The sequence below is a fragment of the Ischnura elegans genome, chromosome 1, assembly GCF_921293095.1.
Source record: "Ischnura elegans chromosome 1, ioIscEleg1.1, whole genome shotgun sequence".
Lineage (NCBI taxonomy): Eukaryota > Metazoa > Arthropoda > Insecta > Odonata > Coenagrionidae > Ischnura > Ischnura elegans.
This window is the reverse complement of record NC_060246.1, coordinates 98183024-98202838: the sequence shown is the minus strand read 5'-3', so window position 1 is coordinate 98202838 and position 19815 is coordinate 98183024. Positions and strand designations below refer to the sequence as shown.

The window sequence follows — 19815 nt, the reverse complement described above, 5'->3', positions numbered from 1 at the left end:
TCTATCAAGAGTTTTAATACGAATTATTCATCTATCAAGACGTAAGCACAGCAGTAATAAAATTATAGATTTACGACTGTTAAAAACGCAAATCGGAATGAAATCGGAGAGATATCAGCGCCGCTACAACAACACATGCAGAATACCATTAAGGACGACGTTCTCAGGGTCGATAACCCATGGCGTTCTTTCGGCGTTCGTGGAAGTGGTTCCACATACACTCTGACAACGAAAAGTTCGCCAGTCTCAGAGAAGCCCAATCGACTGGAATAGGAAAAGAATACTGAATCGATTTCGATAAATAAAAAAACATTCCTAATATAATTTCAACAATGCAAGTAACTGATGCAAGCCTAAAGAAAATCACGATTTCATTTCCCTTCCAGCCAACACAAATGGTATTGTTGAAACAAAGGTTAAAGGGTTTTAAGGGCATTAGAAGTAGGCAATTGCAATTAATCTTTCCTAAAAGTATACATTTTACACGCTCTATCGAATGATGAATGTTTACCACACCATTTTGTCCCTTCTTCGATGGCGCAGATCCACCACCACGGCTAAGGTAATAATCTTAATTCATTAATGCATATCTGCCAACGGAAATGCATGGCTAATACAATTTTTGCAAAGCGGAATTCGTTGAGAGCAGAATTTTCGTGGAGTCATGGTATTACTTGCGACTCCTATTTAATAAATCCCGGCATACTATAAAACAGTGAATAATGCATATTTTTTGATCTCCCAATACATGGTATGCATTTATTAGATGCTAAAAAATAATTGATTACTAAATGACAACATAAATAAGCATTGAAGAATCTTGACGCTGCGCAGGTATCCTCGGAAAGCAAATAATTTAAAGTATAAGAGTTATTGAACGCAGCTTCGGAAAGGCAACTATTGGATGATCAATGAATAGAATAGGGGATGCTTTCGTGAGAGAATTTCACCGCAATATCCATACCAGTAACTAAAATCCAACCGCAGTGTATCAAGAAACAGGCCTGTGTGAGGAGTATTATATTCATTTCAGTTAACCTGTTAAGCGAAGCTTCCATTGTGTAGGGAAATGGCAAATAACCTAGATCCCCCACAATATGACGAAAGCTGCATTCATTCCCACAGCGAATGTTGATAGCCTTTGACCATGGGGCCTACGAAATCAAAACAAGCCACTGGTCCACATCTGGGAAAACGTCGGGCTATACATGACCACCATTTTTGAAAGACCTTGGACAGACAGTAAAAAAAACCCGGTCCATTCGTCTCCAATCATTCTCTGCAACTTATCAACTTTCCTGGATTAGTTATAGGGCCAATTAGTAAGGGTCGATAAGATACGGCCAATGGCCACGGAAAAAACCTGTGGCGGGCGACAGCCGAAATAGCAGAAGGTGACTGTCCACATCAGCTTCATTTCACTGGGAATTCAGAACTTGGCATAAATTTCACATGACACAGGGAAAGATGGTAATCCCAACTATGATCGGGCTTGAACTCTTCTTCTGCGAGCTTCGAGTCTAGTCCTGGTGTCATCTAGAAAAAGCCTGCTATCTGCTTGAATTACTAAGCTCCGAGAGAATATTAAGTCCATTTTTTAGCGGGAGGGATGAGCAGACAAAGAAATAATGAAAACATTTAAGGCACTTTCACCGATTCCAACCGACGGGAAAATCTTTGGCTGAATCGGGTGGTGAGCAATCGCCATTCGAAATTTGAATCATTTATTTAAGAACCACGAAAAGTACTATTATTAGAACTATTTAAGGTATATTCCACAAGGCAAAAAGTACTCGAGTTCAATTTTTCCTTGAGACTAATACAAGAATACTGGATCGATTTTTGGACTCTGGCGAGAGACGACGACATGCACGTACCACTGCGGTAATTTTAAAGGGAGAATGCTAAGAAACACCCCGGATACTGACGACTTTTAGATTGATTTTTATCACTGTCCTTCATTTTTTCCTCTTTTCAACAGCGAGGTCTACCTCACCAGACCCTATCAGTTTCTTCACACGCATTGGCTGAGAAGAGACGACAGGAATTTTCGCAGGACATGATACAATCCGATTGAGACGAGAAACGGGGGTGATGAGCGTTCTACACCCCCCTGGGCACCCTCCCCTGAGCCCTGCCGCCTCTGGGCTGCCCCCCCGGCAAAAAGACCGGGCTGTGTCGGGAGCCCGCAGCCGGATCCGCTGGCAGGATTACTACTCCGTCCGGGCACAATTGACAAGCGTGATGCGCTCGGGCGAGTCAAGAGAGAGAAGAGGCACAAGGAGGATGCGAAGAGCAGTGAGAGATGGGGAGGAAGGTAGTGTTAGTAAGGTCCACTCAAAAAGGGGAAGGGGGGCTTTATAGCAGGCAGGCAGCATTGATCCAGGACGGCGAGGTTTCAACGCCACCTCCTACTCCTGTAACCTCTTTCTCTCTCGCTCTCCGCCTCCTCGGCACAACCGAACGACCGCTTCCAACCCTCCCACACTGCGGTGTTGCGACATTTCCACCCACGCACAGCTGGTCCGCCACGCCACCGTACCCTCGCCTCGCCAACCTCGCTGCCGCCGCACCGCCTCGTCGGACCATTACGGGCCCAAGCTCCGCCACCTCCCAACTTCGGGCCCAACCATTTCCATCAAATACTCCATCCTCCCCCGCCGCCTTCATGCCTACCCATTTCCATCAAATACTAAGTTTCGCTCCAGCCATTACAGGTCGGCGCAGCACGCGAGGCTTAATACATACGCCCGCTCCCGGCAATCGAGACTGCCGCAGAGCAACGCGGACTCTTTAATTGTTTCCGTCTCGGGGGCATTGTTCGAGGAGGGTAGAGACCATTCTCCCCACTGTCCTCCCGCAAATGAACTTGAGTGTAGAGATGAAAAAATGACATGGCTGTATGTTTGCAATAAAAACGACACTGAAACACACTAATTGCACACAACCATCTGATTATTGTACGAGTAGATAAATCTACGACACGGCAATAGAAATTGGATAAGAAAAAGGTTTTAAAATTATAATTAACGCCATCTGCAGAGAAAATTTAAAACTATTTTTAATAAGGAAATCTAGTTAATTAATTTGAGCACAAAGAAACCAAATTTTAAGCGTCAGATAATTGATTGCTTTAATGTCATTAGAAAAATGCAAATGTGCAAAATTTCACGCCGATCCGACAGCGGGAAATGGGAAATATTATCTATAAGAATCAATTAATGAAACAGCGAGACGAAGTTACTTCAGAAAGACCGTGTTAAAAAGGAATATCTACGAGAATAGCTAGTGACCTTCGACTGAATTTTCCTCCAGACCACTATCCAAAACCAGAACTGAAAGGACGCCTCTGTTCGATTCCATCAACATATTCCACTACTGGGCAGAATGTGTCCCCAGAATCATCCCCATGGCCACGCACCAGTTCGTCAAACATTCCGCGAGTTTCAATTTAAGTGGCACGTAGGCTTTGGTTCTCACGGTACCCAGTAAGTCCTGTTTCTTTGTAGTACCCAGGCATACCCAAGGTTTTATTCACTATGAAGAATAAACACGAAATTAAAAACCCCTTACTTATCCGATCACTAAGGATGAAAAAAATTAAGATATTTTAATCAAGTCTAAAAGCTCAATAACTAATAGAAGTTTCCAATCGCAATTAAATAACATCTCTATTCGACGGATTATGCACACCATAAAGATAATGATTGTGATGTCGTCACACTTTAAATAGGTAATCCAAGGCAACGACTATGACAATATAAGCAGTTGACCTTGATACTGACATACGTTGTCAAGGTCTTGATTGACAAAGATTCAAATTAGAGAAAAGAAAGCAAGATATAAGATATAAAGTAATAAGTTAACACGTTATGATACACAAAAAAGAGTGAGAAAATTCTACATTTAGGGGATCATTGCTCTCGAGAATTAAATAAAAAAACGACGCCTGACACTTACCTTAGTGTTAAAGAACTCCCACTTCCGCAAAGATAAAAAGAGGCTTAAAGTTCCGAAAAAATACCACCGAAGACCTAATACCAGAATAACTTTGATCAAACTCTAGAAATTTAAAGCGCTCATATGCCTTTGTGGGGCCTAACAAAATCACGTCAAGCCTGAAATCAAAACCGACTGGCATTCCAAAATAGTTTTACGGAGCTATCATCCCCGATAAAAATACCATGCACCTGACACTACTTCTTCACGAAATTAACGCGGGCTTGACCGATATGGAATTCCATCCTTCACAGCAAATTTTTGAGCGATTGAACAGCCGGGTGAGAGAGAGGACTGACGTCTGTCACATTTCTCACGCAAATACGCAGGCAAATGAGCTGTAGTCATCGAAACCCACAACTCATGTTTCATCTGAAATTATATATAACACTCAAGGGGAAGCGGACGTGCAACACTGGATAAGCTTAGGATTAAAGAAACAGGTAGAAGCGATAAAAAAATGCTTATGAGAGGCGGTATTCATAAGCCACGATATCGTTCCTTCTGGAATTTCTCATAACACCCGCCGAACCGTACAGGAAACGCTGGGAAAGCTAAATACTCGAAAAATGGACAGAACTAAAATAGAAATTCTAGGACAAGATGCTACAATACTATTCGCTCTGGAAATCCTAGTCACACAAAGCGAACCAGATGCGAAACAAAAAACCCTATGTTTCCAGAAACGTACAGAAATGATAAGGAAATGATAGGGCGTGAAGTGAGTGGAGCAAAAAAATTCTAACAGCACGCGGATCAATCTCATGAGGCAGTGACGCATTTAGAACTTTCGAGGCACTCGACACCGTCCACCAGCGGGTGTGGACGGATTAAACGGCATCGGGATAAAATCAAGCGACAGGGCCTTTTTGTCGGATTAATTATAGAGATAAGGCGCGGACCTACACATCCCCACGATAGTTATTGTCAACGCAAGGGGAATGCCTTCTTGGAAACGCGTTATTTTAGGAAGGGATTTTATTGCCAAGCCGATCTGAGCCCACGGACTACAAAAAACTAACTTTTGGAGTGCAGGCAGCGGCGGCTGCGGCCCCGAGACGTCAAACCCTCCGCAAATGAGCGGGGCTGGGGGAGGTTGCGCCGGCGAGGAAGAAGACGGCAATGGGGGGAGGAGGGTTCACGTGGTGCGGAGGAAGAGAGCCCACGAGCTGGGGAAGGAAGGCAAAGTGCGGGGAGGGCGGCTCCGGCCCGGAATGCGGTGGGGTTCTGAAGGCCATCGAGTTTGAGGGCGAGCGGCGTTGACCTCTGGGCGGCCACGCCGAGGCTCGATCCCGGGAAGGGACACACGCCACCGAATCATAGGGTTCCTAATCCTAAGCCAATGCGAAGGCCTAAGCACATTTTAAAAGCAATTGATATTATCATCGCCATACCTTTCACAACTATTACTTAAGTATTCTCATCATTTCAATAATGATGCTATCAGCAATGGAGCAACAATGAAGCTTCTCCCAGTTTCATTACCATCGGGATACCTTTCTTACTTACTAACTCCATAATTCCACCTTGGATATTACACAGGATGATTTCATTTTCGCGCTTTCCAAGTCTTATAAAAAAAGATTGTTTTGATATTTTTTACGACGAATATTTTTTTAAAAATAGGCACAGCAGGGGACCAATAGCTTGTAGACTAGAATAACTTCTAGACTTCCTACCATTCTTTTATTGATACCAAATGGATATAAATCAGCTAGTGTTAATTACATGCGGAAACGCCAGGTTCACATCGTACAAAGGGTGGGCAATTTAATTAAGGTATGACGTAAAGTATAACGATAGATTGATGAAATGTATCGTACCCTTGTACGAATATATTGTACGAAGGTATTAAATACATCCAAAATATTAGCCGTTCGCTGATGAATGTATGCGCTATTGGGAAAAATATTAAGACAAGTCTGGGGCCAATGTCCGCGCGGTTTATTCCAGAAAGGAAGTTGGGGCGCGACTTTCCTATCGGAGAATGCTTACCACTGAAACTTACCACGTCTTTCTAGGAAAGCAGAGCCTTCCTGATTCAAAGTCCACTGCAAGAAACGCTATCACGCGATCAAGTGCCACATCACGAGCGTAAACAACATAAAATTGTCCAACTTACTTTAGGAGTACTTTTATAGGATCTCTTTATTCAAAACGTTTCTGAAATCGGGTGTTATAACCCACAGTAGTAGAAAGATCCCTAATTTGAAAACAAAACAAAACATCAAGCACCATTGGACCCAGACGAAGTTGGTAATTTTTCCTTTTCAATATACGCGTGAAACTGCAGATTTATGATTTTAAATTCAAACTTAATACCATGTTAGGAAAATTACACGCATTTTTCTCATGCGTGATAAAAAATGACTAAGTTAAAACGCTTCATCTTCCGGCCCTCCCAAGGCTACGCGTCGGTACACGGTAAGTTTTGCAATTTTAACGGTTCGGTAATATCGTTGAGAATTTTTTTAGGATGATCCCACTAATTAGCTCTTATGATATTTTCAGAGGATATAACAATAAGCGGGGGGAAAATATCATTTAAAAATCTAAGGGAGTTCTTTTGGGACGCTAAGGTTGAAGTCTAAGGTCAATGACCTTGGTTTTGAAAATTCATAGAAACAGGCAAAGTTTAATATCCTTAAAAGCTCCTATTTACACCCTTTTCTAAAATGTATGATTAACTATTGTATTTATATTAAAATTAGAGTAATCGTCATTTAACTACCATTTTTGTTCAAAAAATGTCCTAATATCGGTGTCCTGTAACTTTCTTGTTAATTGCTGAATAACTATACAAATAAGTAATTTTAATTAATGACAAGCATCACTAAATACGCCAAATTATGGTAGAGTGACATTCAGAAATCTCATGGAATGACCTACCCATAGATTGTTACGAGTGCTACTTTCCGAGTATGAGCGCCACCCAATATGCGCAGTAGATAGACATCAAACACAAAAGTTTCACTCATCAGATCGAATATTATTACGTAATCCAAGGGGCATGATAAAAAGTTACTAGAAAAAATCATAACACCCAAGGCGAGGGCCCTTCATGCTAAAACCGAAGAACGCGTCCATCTGTATCTCCTTGCGAGCAATTCGGGGTAGCACGGCGCCAACCTTACCACGCACCCAAATCGATTGCGTCGAATGCAACGCCGACGAGAAAATCTCGCACTTCACCCCCCCCCCCTTCCGACGTAAGAACCCCCACCACAACCGCCCCCCGGACAGAAGACGCCTGGCAGTGCACGCACGATTGCGATAACGCGAGCGCCGCGGCTTGCATGCGCGAATCCCAAATGGTGGAGAGGGGAGGGGATGATTACACTTGCGAGTGTCGCTAAATGCGTCAGAAAGCGCGAGGCAGAAGCACGAGCAGATTAAGCGCTAGTGAGGAGGCTTCGGGCGGAGTGTGGCGTTCCGAGCCGGTGGAAAAATACTGTCGACGTCTGATACAGCCAAAGCGGGGCGGGGCGTCACGAGGACACAAGTATACATTGCTCGACTGGACATATTCTGTCTTGCTTCCCTAGCACGTCACTCGTTTTATATCTATACGCTATCAATTTGAAATTTTCTGAGTACATACGGTATGGCCAATTTACCTTCAACTCAGAGTTAGGGTCTACTTCATAAACCCGGAAAATTTCGAAATGGTAGCGTACGTTCTAAACAATCAAACACGTTAGAAACAAGATAGATGAGGAGCAGACATAATATCCATTCAGAAATAAAACACTGAAAAGATCGCAGAAATCTGAAAAGATTAGAAAATACAAATTATGGGACAATCAAAGGGCCAAAATTGTTGAGGGGTCCTGTATTTCTTACATCTGAACTAAGATTCTTCGCCTCAGGAGCAAGCTGGTAAATCAAAATATCCACGAATGTAGTGGGCGGTCGTAACATTTCCCGCGATTTTACAGCAAACACAGAAGGAAAAATACTGCAGCAGAGCCAGAGTTACGTTTTCCGCGATCAGTTATACATTTTTTATTAGTTCATCATCTTTGTCATTAATTAACAGGCAATGTTAGAAGTACGAAATATGAGCCGGAAAAGGAAGCGGGATGGGAGCGAAAATCATCAGTGTAACATGGAATTCACATAACCGTGAGAAAGGAAAAAGCAGTCCCTCGCAACTCCGCAGCATTGATTCTATGCAGAGGCGACTGACGTCAAGCTAAACGGAATCTGCCACTATCAGGATCAGATAAAGATAAATGTTTTACTGATTGGAGAAGAGCGGCACCATTTCATATTCAAAATGCCAAAATCGACACCATTTCACACAAAAGTAGATACCTAGTAGGAACGAAATTGGTTATATAGATAATAAACTACCACCCGTATCAATTTAACGATACCCAGGAGAATGCGAAACTGAAAAATTGCTACGTGTCATACTAAATTGATATCGTAGGAAGTAAAACCGGTCTCCAGCTATCAAATGCCGTTCTATCACGCGTCGATTACGCCACAACGGATATATTTAAGATACTCACTACCTTTGCCATAAGTATCGAAACCATGTATCATAACAAAGCAACACCAACACGAAGAGAAGGCACGGAATAATTATTACTTCCAGTCGAAATAATACGAACGTTTTAGAGAACTTGCTATCACACACGTACTCATCTAGGCAGCTAAAAAAACTAAAAACCTGAGTTCGAACACGTGACACCATGAAATACAAGGCAAGAATTCCTTGACGCCATCGTCTCCGATAAAATATTGACCAAAGAAATCAATCAAGTGAAACGTAATTCAATAACAGTCATTCAAGCCGCGCCTATTTTATGAGTGACATTCCATAATCACTATCACAGAGATCCAGATCTTGAGCACGTGGCCGATGCTTTTGAACGATATCCCTCAGAGCCTTGCGAGACAAAGCAAACGCCCTTTTGCACAGCTGACGCAAGACCGTGTGGCGTGAGGAGGGAGGAGTCCCACTGAGATTGCTGCCGGGGAGTGGAAGAGGTACAGATGATGATGGCAAGACGGCGCTGGACTCGGCAGGCGGAAAATAAACAGAAAAACCCCGAGACGATGATTCGGCCGCAAATGCTGCGCAGATAACACATTCCTCGGTGTGTCCGCAGTATGCGTGTGGGAGTTCGTTAAGTCAACGAGTTAGGAGAGTGAAAGGGAAGGAGTGAGGGGAGGCGGTAGAGAGATCGCGCGTGAAGAGTGGGAGGGTGTGGAAAAATCCTTGGCGACGGAAGCTTGGGAGACACTCGCCAATCACAAGAGGTATTTTTGGTTTTGGGTGCTTTTAGGAATATCCAAGTTATTCACCCCTCAGCCTCGTGTGACCTTTCATTCCCGAAGATAGATTTTCTGGCCGGCCTCGAGAACGCTCAAAACCGAAGCGAGGCGGATTGAACAGAACCCCAATGCAGATAGAGTTTTACCTTTCTGCCACCGATGATACAAACACGAATAACTTCCAGTAAGCGTGGGCGTTTTAGAAATAAAACAATCGCATCGTTCTGCAGCCCTCATTTTCATTCCGTGAAATGATGTTCTGCTATGGGGATCAAGGCATAGAACAGTGCATAAGCAATATCGTACTAAAATTAGGGCGCATCATAGCAATATTTCTTCGTCGTGTCATAGCAGGAGATAAACATGTTGTCATGGTGATAAAGGCATGCAGTCTCCCGCATGAACGCTTCAAGCCAGAGATATGACATTTAAATTTAGAATAGATTTTCGAATAATTGACTTTCGATTTTGGCTTGAAAAATCGATTTCCTATATATTCGATTTTTCGCCCAAATTAATAGAAAAATCGACATAGAAATCGTTTTAAATAGCAAAGTAATTGTCTGCTGAAATACGGATGTGATGTTGCAACAACATGCAAAATATGAGTCAACGGATGCAGCAGTGGCAAGAATTGAAAAAAGTTAAATTCATTCATATAATTTAAAAAATATTAACTCGCTGTAGCAATCACTTTTCATGTAACACAGTAGCATCCGGAGCAGGAAAAATATCGACCGGTGGTATTCAGCTAAACAAACAACAACATATTATATTATATTATAACGCAACGGTCATGTATTTAACAGATACTTCTCACGCACCAAAATTTTACATACATAAAAGCAGATTTTAAATTTATGAAACAAGACAATTTTGGAGATAAAGAGAATTTGACAATTTTCACCTAATTCTTATACAGTAGAGCTATAAACGGCACAAATGAAAGCGACAAAATCAAAGGAATTATTCAAAATATGCCACCTGAATCACTGGTGACTTTCCACTATTTTTTTTATCTACTGAGAGTTCAAACGGCAACATCGACTCTGAACAACACGTGATCATAGCGCTACATCGTTAACAAATAAAGAGACTGTAGCGGGCTCGAGCTTACCACGATGTAATTTTAAAATTACCACTATAGTTATTCGGGGACACTTCCATGTAAATCACAAAATAGGAAATGATGGAAATCAAAAAACATTCACACTAATCAAACCCTAAAAGATCTTTCTCTACGTAAAAGCGTAACATTGCCTGCGGAATAGAGGCGGGTGGCGGGCGTATGAAGCCTGTGAATAGCACTGATCTCCATAAACATCTTGTGACGCTAACCTCTTTTTATGACTTCTCCGCTTAATGATTTCCCGACTTTGACTAACGTAGTTTGAAGATCAACGATTCACTGCACATACTCTCCCACAAGCCAAGGAAGGAAATCTGTCCTTTAAGAAGAGTCTCTATTTCCGCCCTCCGACGTAGAATAAACATGAAAATTCAAGCGATAACCCACGACGCCAAGGGCGCCTACGCATTGTGAATGAAATATCAAGATGCCGATTACATTTTAATTCGTCACCGAAGTCTTTCCGGTCCCCTCCTACGCAGTTGAAAAGCAATGTGGTCCTACACCTGCGTAACTACACATTTATTCACCACCAGCTCAGGACAAAATTCTCCTCGTGCTTCTAAAAACAATCTAATGTGCGATGATTTATATTTTATCGTGATGAAAAGAGAGAATCCATATTTCAAACAACCATATCGTATAATACGAATCCATGATTGTCTCAACTAATAGTTACTTCAATATGAAAGTCGATTGAGAATTGCTATGGCATAGAAATGTGTTTAATTAATAACCGTTTAATATGGTATTTAACCACCAATGTTTCTCTATAAAGTGAAATATTTTTTACAAAACGACTTCTGAAGCAGCAACCCACTTACGGTAACAGTTACAGGTTTCCCTACCATAAGATAATTCACGATATTATCTATATTTACTTAACTCTCCAGTATTATTTTATGGAAATTGACTAGCGCCCTGAGATACAAACAAGCATTACTACATCATCAATTCAATAAGAAGAACGGTTTTCATTCCATAGTGTGACTTGGTATCAGTCAGAAAGAGAAGCGAGAAAAAGCAATTGAAGACACTTTGAAGGGTGGCACTAACAATCAATTAACAACATTTCATAAAAATTAAAAACAAAAACGGTAATACTATCAAAACTAATGGGCACAAAATGAAATTCAAATTTAGTCGTAATTGTCAATACTTCTTTAACTCCACCATAAGATTGAGGAGCCAGATCGACCCGCAGAAGACGACCTGAAGTGACGCCACGAAGGCTGTGAACTGAGCGCCAGAGAGTAGAGGTGGGGGCAGTCCAAGGGAACACTCAATATCTAATATAGATTGAGGGGTATCGGCAGGGAGTCTGGGTAGACTGGCAAACCATCCAAAAGCGTGACAGCTAACCCTCGACCATACATGAAAGATTGAATAAAGAAAATTTTACCGTAATTCTGCTTCGGAATTATAAATTATATAAAAATACCGGTAATGGGCATCGTGCATTAAAATAACAATGAATTTTATGCAAAGTACAAAAAATCTTAAATGACTCCTTTGGACTTAATAGTATTAGAGAAATTAAGTTTACAGAATATAATAATATAATCGTGTGGTTCGTGGCACTGAATGGTTCACAAGCTTGGGCCACCGTAAAAAGATATCAGAAATGAATAGAGGCCTTCGATATCTGATGCAGGAGGGCGCTGAAGATAAAATAGACGGATAGCGTGAGAAAAGAGGAGTCATTTAGAATAATAGGAGAAGTGAGGACAATGGATTTCAGTACACCACATTAAAACGCGATGGATTGGTCACGCAGTGAGACAGTAGTTACGTGGGAAACATACTGGAATAAAAAAATGATGGATAAGTCCCAAGAGGAAGACTTCGGGGCAAATATCTAGGGCAGATCAAGAAGGATATCGGGAAGAAGAGCCTCAGGGAGGTAAAAGAACTAGCTTGAGATAGGGCTGCAGAATACCAAATCATTGGAATGAGAGAGAGCCGTTTAAATTGATTAGATTCCTAATGCATATAGATCTTTCTCGTCACTTCCCTGAAAACGTGCAGCAGAACTTCCTCTGAAACTGGTTTTGTCATCTTAGTATGGCGATTAATGATAACAATATGGTGAACTCTTCGCCCATTTCATTACTGGGCGCGCCAAACAAGAGAAACGCTTAACCCCCCTTTGCAAGTTCAACTCGTTTATGTAACTTAACTATTCGTCATAGAAATCATGGGCATAATACCTACAAATGAGACTAATTGAATAATTGGTTGCGGCAGAGCATGATCCTTTTCGCGATAACGAAGGAAAAATGGAAAAGGATACTTTTATCCATGCATCTTCAGTAATAAAGACTATCTATTACTTCATTATTAAATAGATACAAATTAGAGCCAAAATGGCTTTGGCCAGAGGAAATAATGAACTTTGTGTTCCATCCCTCATTAAAGGAAGACCCAGGAGAATTCCAAAGAATAAAAAAGTGATATTGAGCCATGATCAGCGAGTGGTACGAACTAAGAGGTTCCAGGTCACCTGATCAATATACCAGGCTTAGTTACGAACCAGTCGTTAAAGGAGAGGCTGTTTCGCTCGATGGGAAGTAGGGGGCGTCTATTGATGTTTCCCATGATGGCGTGCAGTCATGATGTTGAATCTATTGATATATCCTGAGACGGGGGCCGAGCACTTGACGCTAAGGTTGGAAAAAGCCGAGGTGTGCCTCCTACGCACGCTCGGTAAATCGTTACCACGAAATCCATATTCATACCCTCAGTAGCAATGCCTCCCTGACTCGAATTCACTTCTGCATCGAAGTTTTCCATGGTCATTACAAATAACGACACTACAGGTAACACGCGACTGAAATATACTAGTATTTTCACGCTCTACATAGCTAAGTTTGCAATGTTTCCAATTCAGAGGGGACACTACGAATGACATCACTGACTGGGTGCCTCCTCAAACCCAATCCAAATCCGTAGTCTCCCATTTTCCCCTCAAATGAATGTTAATCATACCCACCCATACCCATCATTTTTTTCCGGATACAAGAGAAACCAAAAGTAACCCACTAACTGCTACCCGGTGACACCAAACAAACATTTCCTCGAGAGGTAGGATGCATTTCGACTTCACATCGATAATGAAATCACAGGATTCTCAATATTTATGCCGCAACATAAATTCCAAATTCCAGCTTCGTTACGGGTAATTTATAAGACTAATAAAGCTTTGCAAGTTCTATCTTCTAGCTCTTTTCCAAACTTAACCCCTGCCAAGCTGAATCGATCCCAAAAGATTGTAGGCCTTGAAAGCTAGAAGTCATTGGGTATCGATATACGACATGGGAACAAATATCCTGAATCAAATTTCATCAAAAGCACCGACACTTACAACCAAGGAGGACAAAAATAACGAAATTCAGATACTTAAGAGGAAATGCTGATAGCGTCCTCATTCTCATAAATTCCACATATGTAATCGAGCTGGTCCCATTGGGTCGAAAATATTAGCCACCATTAGACCCTTTCGGGTCCCACTATCGGCTGGAGATGTCTGATCTCTAATATATTTTGCTATCTCACATTATGCTTAAAAGGTAATTTCCTTAACATAAAATGCATCAAACAATTGCTCGTTAGCCCAAAAATTTCATAATAATTAACCGCATACAATTCGTTATTAGAATATAAAACCAGGCTAATGAATCTCCTGAGTGGATTAAGGGACATTATATTGCATAGACGAGAAAAGAGGTTCCAGGATAACAACGCAACTAAAAATGAACTATAAAATTAATTTTTGATTAAAAGGATTTACTACAGCCTGAATAATCTTACACTAAGTCACTATTAACGCGACTGTAGGTATCATAACACGCTATTTTCCTTCTCCACAGCCCTGATCTCCACTTGAAGTCGAAGGTAAATGCTAACTGGCCCTATTATCTTGCGTATGAGCCATTCTCTGCAAAAAAAAATTGGGAAAGTCCAGTTGAGAGAGCGATTCTCATACTCGGCGGTGACTTCCGGGAACCACGGCGTGTAATATGTCTTTAATTTTCGCTTCCTTTGATCGTCGCCTTCGTCATACGCGTGCGCCCGCATCGCATTCGCTTTCTTCATGTCCCTCAACGCAGACACGTCCGTTGATTCCGCCACGCCAGAGCATGACGGTCCATCGCAAGTAGCCGCCTCCGTCGCCGCTACAGCGACGGCTTCCCTGTTCATGGGAGTAGATAAGGGCTTCCTAGAAACCCCACCCCCAACCGCCAGCCAGCCATCCCGAAAAGTGATACTGCCGACCGCTACGCACACCCTAGTTTTAGCACGACCAGAACGGAAGAGCGTTATAGGTACCCAAATCGTATGGTGCAGTCATCCGGAACTGTGGGTAACGTACCCCGATAACTTCTATCAGTTTCAAATATCCCCCTAGGGCATTGAAGATAAGGCTAAGGGATCTCTACGAATACAGCAAACTGCACTGGGTGGGTAAGGAAATTCTTTCATGAAGCTGCTCCGTCGAGCGCACAATTTATTAGAAAACGAGGTTAATTCTAGCAAAGAAAAATACTGCATTAACTAAAAAGTACGTTCGGAAATATTAAGCATTTAATACATTTTACCAGGAAAACCACCGATATGATTCACAGAGCTACTTGACAAAATTCACATTTACCTATCACTTAAGAGCGCCATGTCGAGATAATATCTTAAGAACATCGGCGGATAGTATAAAATTCTTCCCGATAAAAATGTTTCCGCGGCTCGCACGTGGAACGTCGATTCACTATATACCTTTGATATAAGAAGTATATGATACCACACACCATAAGATGGAACGGGAGAGCGCTGAATACAATAGGCCGACAAAACGGTTGTTTAAAATCATGATCAGCTCAAAATGGCCCAACAAGATGACTTTTTGGCGATAACAATCTTAGGTGGACTATATTAAAAACGAAACGCAAACCAATTAATAGCCCTCAGAAGCATCTTTCATTCCATTATCCAATCCCAATAATGTTTGGTACCCTGCCATTCACCTCTACATAAATACAAAGGAATATACAATGTAAAGAGGGATGACTAGATCAATATCATGCTACGTTGAGTTCATAAGGTAATTTCTAGCTAAAAGCTGACAATATCGCTGCATTAAAATGGAATCCATCCTTTAATGCATGAAGTTAATGTAATCAATTCTCCCTTGTTATTATTAACTTGAAATGCATCACCTAAGAGGCGCTTGGATTGAGACATAACGCTTGGAGCGGTAAATTAACTTCATACACGAAACCAGGAGTAGACGATTCATACTCAAATACCATCACGAACACACGTGCAGCCGGCGGCCTCTGATGCGACTGAGTGTTTAGCGTTGGTGACACGACACTGGATTCCACACACAGGTCGCATGAATTACACAGTGGGGACAAACGAAAAAAATGCTCAGTCATAATTACGAAATATCGACCAATCGTGATGCGGTCGTATCCCACCGTGGCTGCCTCTGCCTATGAGGAGGCGGCTCAAGTCGTCGGCGTCTGCACGAAGGGCTTCGTCCCGTACTACCTGGAACCATCTTGTCTCGCTCCCAAGACTCGGAAATGGTCGGTGAGCGCGGCGAGAAAGTTACTCGGGTGGGAGGAAGCGTGGGGAGAGCCTGCCTGCATTCGAGAGGAAAATCATTCGGACCGAAAGTCTGAGCAGACACACTAGCAGCCCAAAGACTATTCCCGAGAGACGATGCATTAACACCTTGAAGAAGTGACTCAACTTAAAGCACTTTCAATGCGGGGAAGATCATTAAAATTCGGTAGTGTATCAAATCAACATGCGTCGCCAGCGAATAAAGTAAGAGCCAGAATCGATATTTTACCGTAGATAATTTATTAAAATTCCACCACGCAAAACATCCGATCTATAATACCGCACAGGAATCAATTAACATTTATTCCGCACCTAAGATCACAATGTGGAGATAAAAATCGATTCATTAAGTATTACTAAATTAAGAGGCTACATTTAATCTCATACTATTTACGACTCCGACTGATTGCTAGAAGAGACATTTTCATTCCAATTTTATTACCATTTATAGCCAACGAATTTCATTGGCAACGTAGGCAAGAGAAGAACCTTCATTAGCAGTTGATTGCGAACGAGGCATTAACGAGGCATCGAAAATTCTGGAAAAATCATTGATTCGAGAGAACTCGAAGGCTGCATCCAAGGTGGAGAGCGACAGGAATCACTGAATTTTGCTGTTTTTACCTAAATTTTTAATGATATAGAACGAAAAAATGAAACAATAAAAGGGTGAAGTACCTGAGAAATTTCTCAATTCAAATGATTTGATGACGGCTCCCTTTGACATTTGATAATGTACATTCCTGTGATGTCAATACATCTGGATATGGAATGTATTTGGTCTTTGGACACAGATTAAAATGAATGTAGGATGTAATAGTGTACCATGCATCATGCAGTTTTTTAAATTAAAACTCCCTCTGCTCGAATAGTTCAGATAGCACAAAATTAGCAGTACGTTGGGGAGTACATTCACATGATTGCTTATGTGGTTCCTACTCTAAGAGCCAGTAGCATACGCTATAGTGAGATAATGCATACTCCAATATTGTTTAATCATGAGTCATGTTGTATTGCTTATATCTCCTCTAAATTGTGTAATATCTATGTGCCTCGAAAAAGAGCCATTTTTCCCGTGACCATGAATGAGTATTTTTTTACTAAAAGGAACGTCGGACTCACGATTTTTTTCATCAGGATCTTTGCTCATACATTAATGATTACTTTAAACTGAACCACGAGTCTGTATTCGCATGGCCTTTCCCTGTGGATGCTGAGAATGAAAAATGGTACAAACGAGATTTTTTTGCGAACTTTATTCTTTTGCAGCTGAATTACTTTATGCAGTGAATATTTTAACGATAATCGTGCGATCATTATGGACCACTAAGCTATAGAAAAAATCATGCCTTTCCATCCCACAGGAATGGATTTATGGATGAAAATAAAAATCACCATGTATTGCACGTTGCGGCACTTTAGGGATCACTACCAAATTTCAATTGCTCATATTTCATTAACAATTGACAATTGGAGGCTAAAATTGAACATAATTTCTAATTATACCAGAATTTATGACCATGGCAAGTTTCATGAAGATCCGAGTCGGTGGGTGTCATTTGGTCAAAATATTGGTTGATTTGACATGGAATGACCCTTTGTTATAATTATGTTCTCCTATTACGGCTCATAAACATTCAGCAGAATCGCTAATAGAACAAAATTTCGCACTAAAAATCATAAAATAAACAGGAGAACGTAATGAACATGGATTGGATATGCCGGCGATAGAAAGAGATTTTAGGATCCAAGGACCTTATTGCTTATAATTAAATCGAGTAAAACTACCGGGAACAAATTTTTAGAACGCCGATGATAATCAGAAGAATAGGTAGGAAATACTACTTAAGCAGAATATAATCTTTCAAGAATGGAACAGAATTCGTCAAGATTTATATGAGAATTGAAGGGAAGGGACACGAATTCTGCACAAGCTTGTGATTCGTTCTCGAGGCTATACGCCAACTTCCTCCTCACCGTTCTGACGAAACTATTTATTTCTAAGTTTCGAGTTTCAAATTACCACCACCACGAATCGGGATCTCGGATGTGTCACTCAAGCATTTAGAAGGAAGGACCATAAGTTTACCCTCATCCTTCCTGCACTATCACGTCTTAAGCATGGCTCGCAGGTTATGGTTTCTTTGGACGCCTGGATAGGAAGTAACAATCAAGCCCCCCACGTTGAAGCCACTATCTTCGTGAATAGGAACAACAACGACCTTTCCGAGAAAGACACGCGTTTCCGTTTTTAAACTTCCTGTTCCAGTCATTTAGCGAATTGCCACACAGGATCACCACCGACACGGCGATGAGAAAGTAATGGGAGTTATAGAGGTACACGAAATATGCTTGAACAAAACTAGAGGTGAGGCTAGCACCATCGGTAAATAGGTAGCAGTCTTGAATACTAGTATAGCGGCCTGCATTTTAATGGAACCAATACGAAAGTTACCCCAATAATTTATCGGTTAAGAATGAACAATATGCCATCGTGGAGGGAGCTCAAGGGAGAGGGAGTATCAAGAGCTTCTCAGGCATACGACAACCACTTGAGCAAAACTATGGGTGAGACCGACCTTTAGGGACAGCAAACTAGATAACCATAATATCGCATTGTAAATAAAAGACATTCGAAAGTGCCTCATAAATAATTATTCGACACTAAATGAACGACACGCAATCTAGGAGTGGAGTGGGAATCAGCGCTATACGATAACACGTTACATAGCGCCGACTTGGACGCTATTTGCAATCGTTCCAGAAGGGGACTGCGTAAACGGTGCTTAAAAGAAAAAAATATGAATAAATTAACCTGAGGGAGCACTTCGCGCTCGATTACAGTGCTCGAAGGACAATGGCGTCGTCTATAAATAATAGCGTGGATTCTGGGTAACTTGATGTAATGATTAGCGTGAAGCTTCATCGATTTTGAATTAGAGTGAAATCGACAAAGTGCATGGTAACGTAGTTATAAGTTTCAGATCTTTTATGTAGTTTCCTAACATTCACGTGAATTATGCCAGGAGATATCTAGAGATGAATTTAGCATGGGCATTATTCGAAAAATAGGCTCTTACAAGGCATCTGGCTAGTGAAGGAACTACTCAACTCGAATGTAATTAAGTGATAGCCGTAATTTGCTTCTAAATAAGAGAAGAGAGATACATACCATTCATTTCACATGGATTGTGTTTAATATGCCCATCAATCGGCAAAATTGTTCCAAAAAGTATTTTCTTTAAAAATTCCCTAATTTTTTCTATACAGCATTCTTCAGGCCGTAACCGCAGAGGCTTCCCCCGACTAGCCGCCCGCCCCTTCTCGGCCAACATAGCCCCAAACCCCGACGCCTTCACAACAGCTGACAAGAGAGAGGGAGAGGAGGCCGCTACCCTCCCCTCCGGCCACAGGGATTTGAGGGGGCGGATGGGCAGAATGAGCGTGAGGGGCGGGCAGGAGGGAGTGGGGGGTATAAAAAATCTCCGGCGACTGGCAATCGACGGAGGGCAGCGAGGAACGCATGAACACCGCATCCTACTACCATATCACGTCTTCTTATTATGAAAAAAATGTATTACCGCATGCTCACGGTAGGCCTTTCGCTGGGCATGGATTTCTTATGTTCCTTGTTGCAATAGAAATCGGCGGAGATGAATGATTTTTCAATAGTGCTAATCACTTCGGTGCCGAGCAAACTTTTCAGCAGAAATTGTTAGTAGTCAGTGGTGCGCGGAGCGAACAATGGCACATATGGAAAATAAGGTTTAATTTCC

General features: G+C 41.6%; 1 protein-coding gene across 3 annotated transcripts in view; it reads right to left on the bottom strand.

Moving 5' to 3' along the window:
* Positions 1–19815, bottom strand: part of LOC124166931 (midnolin) — an 87992-nt gene that overhangs the window by 12501 nt on the left and 55676 nt on the right. The window lies entirely within an intron of this gene.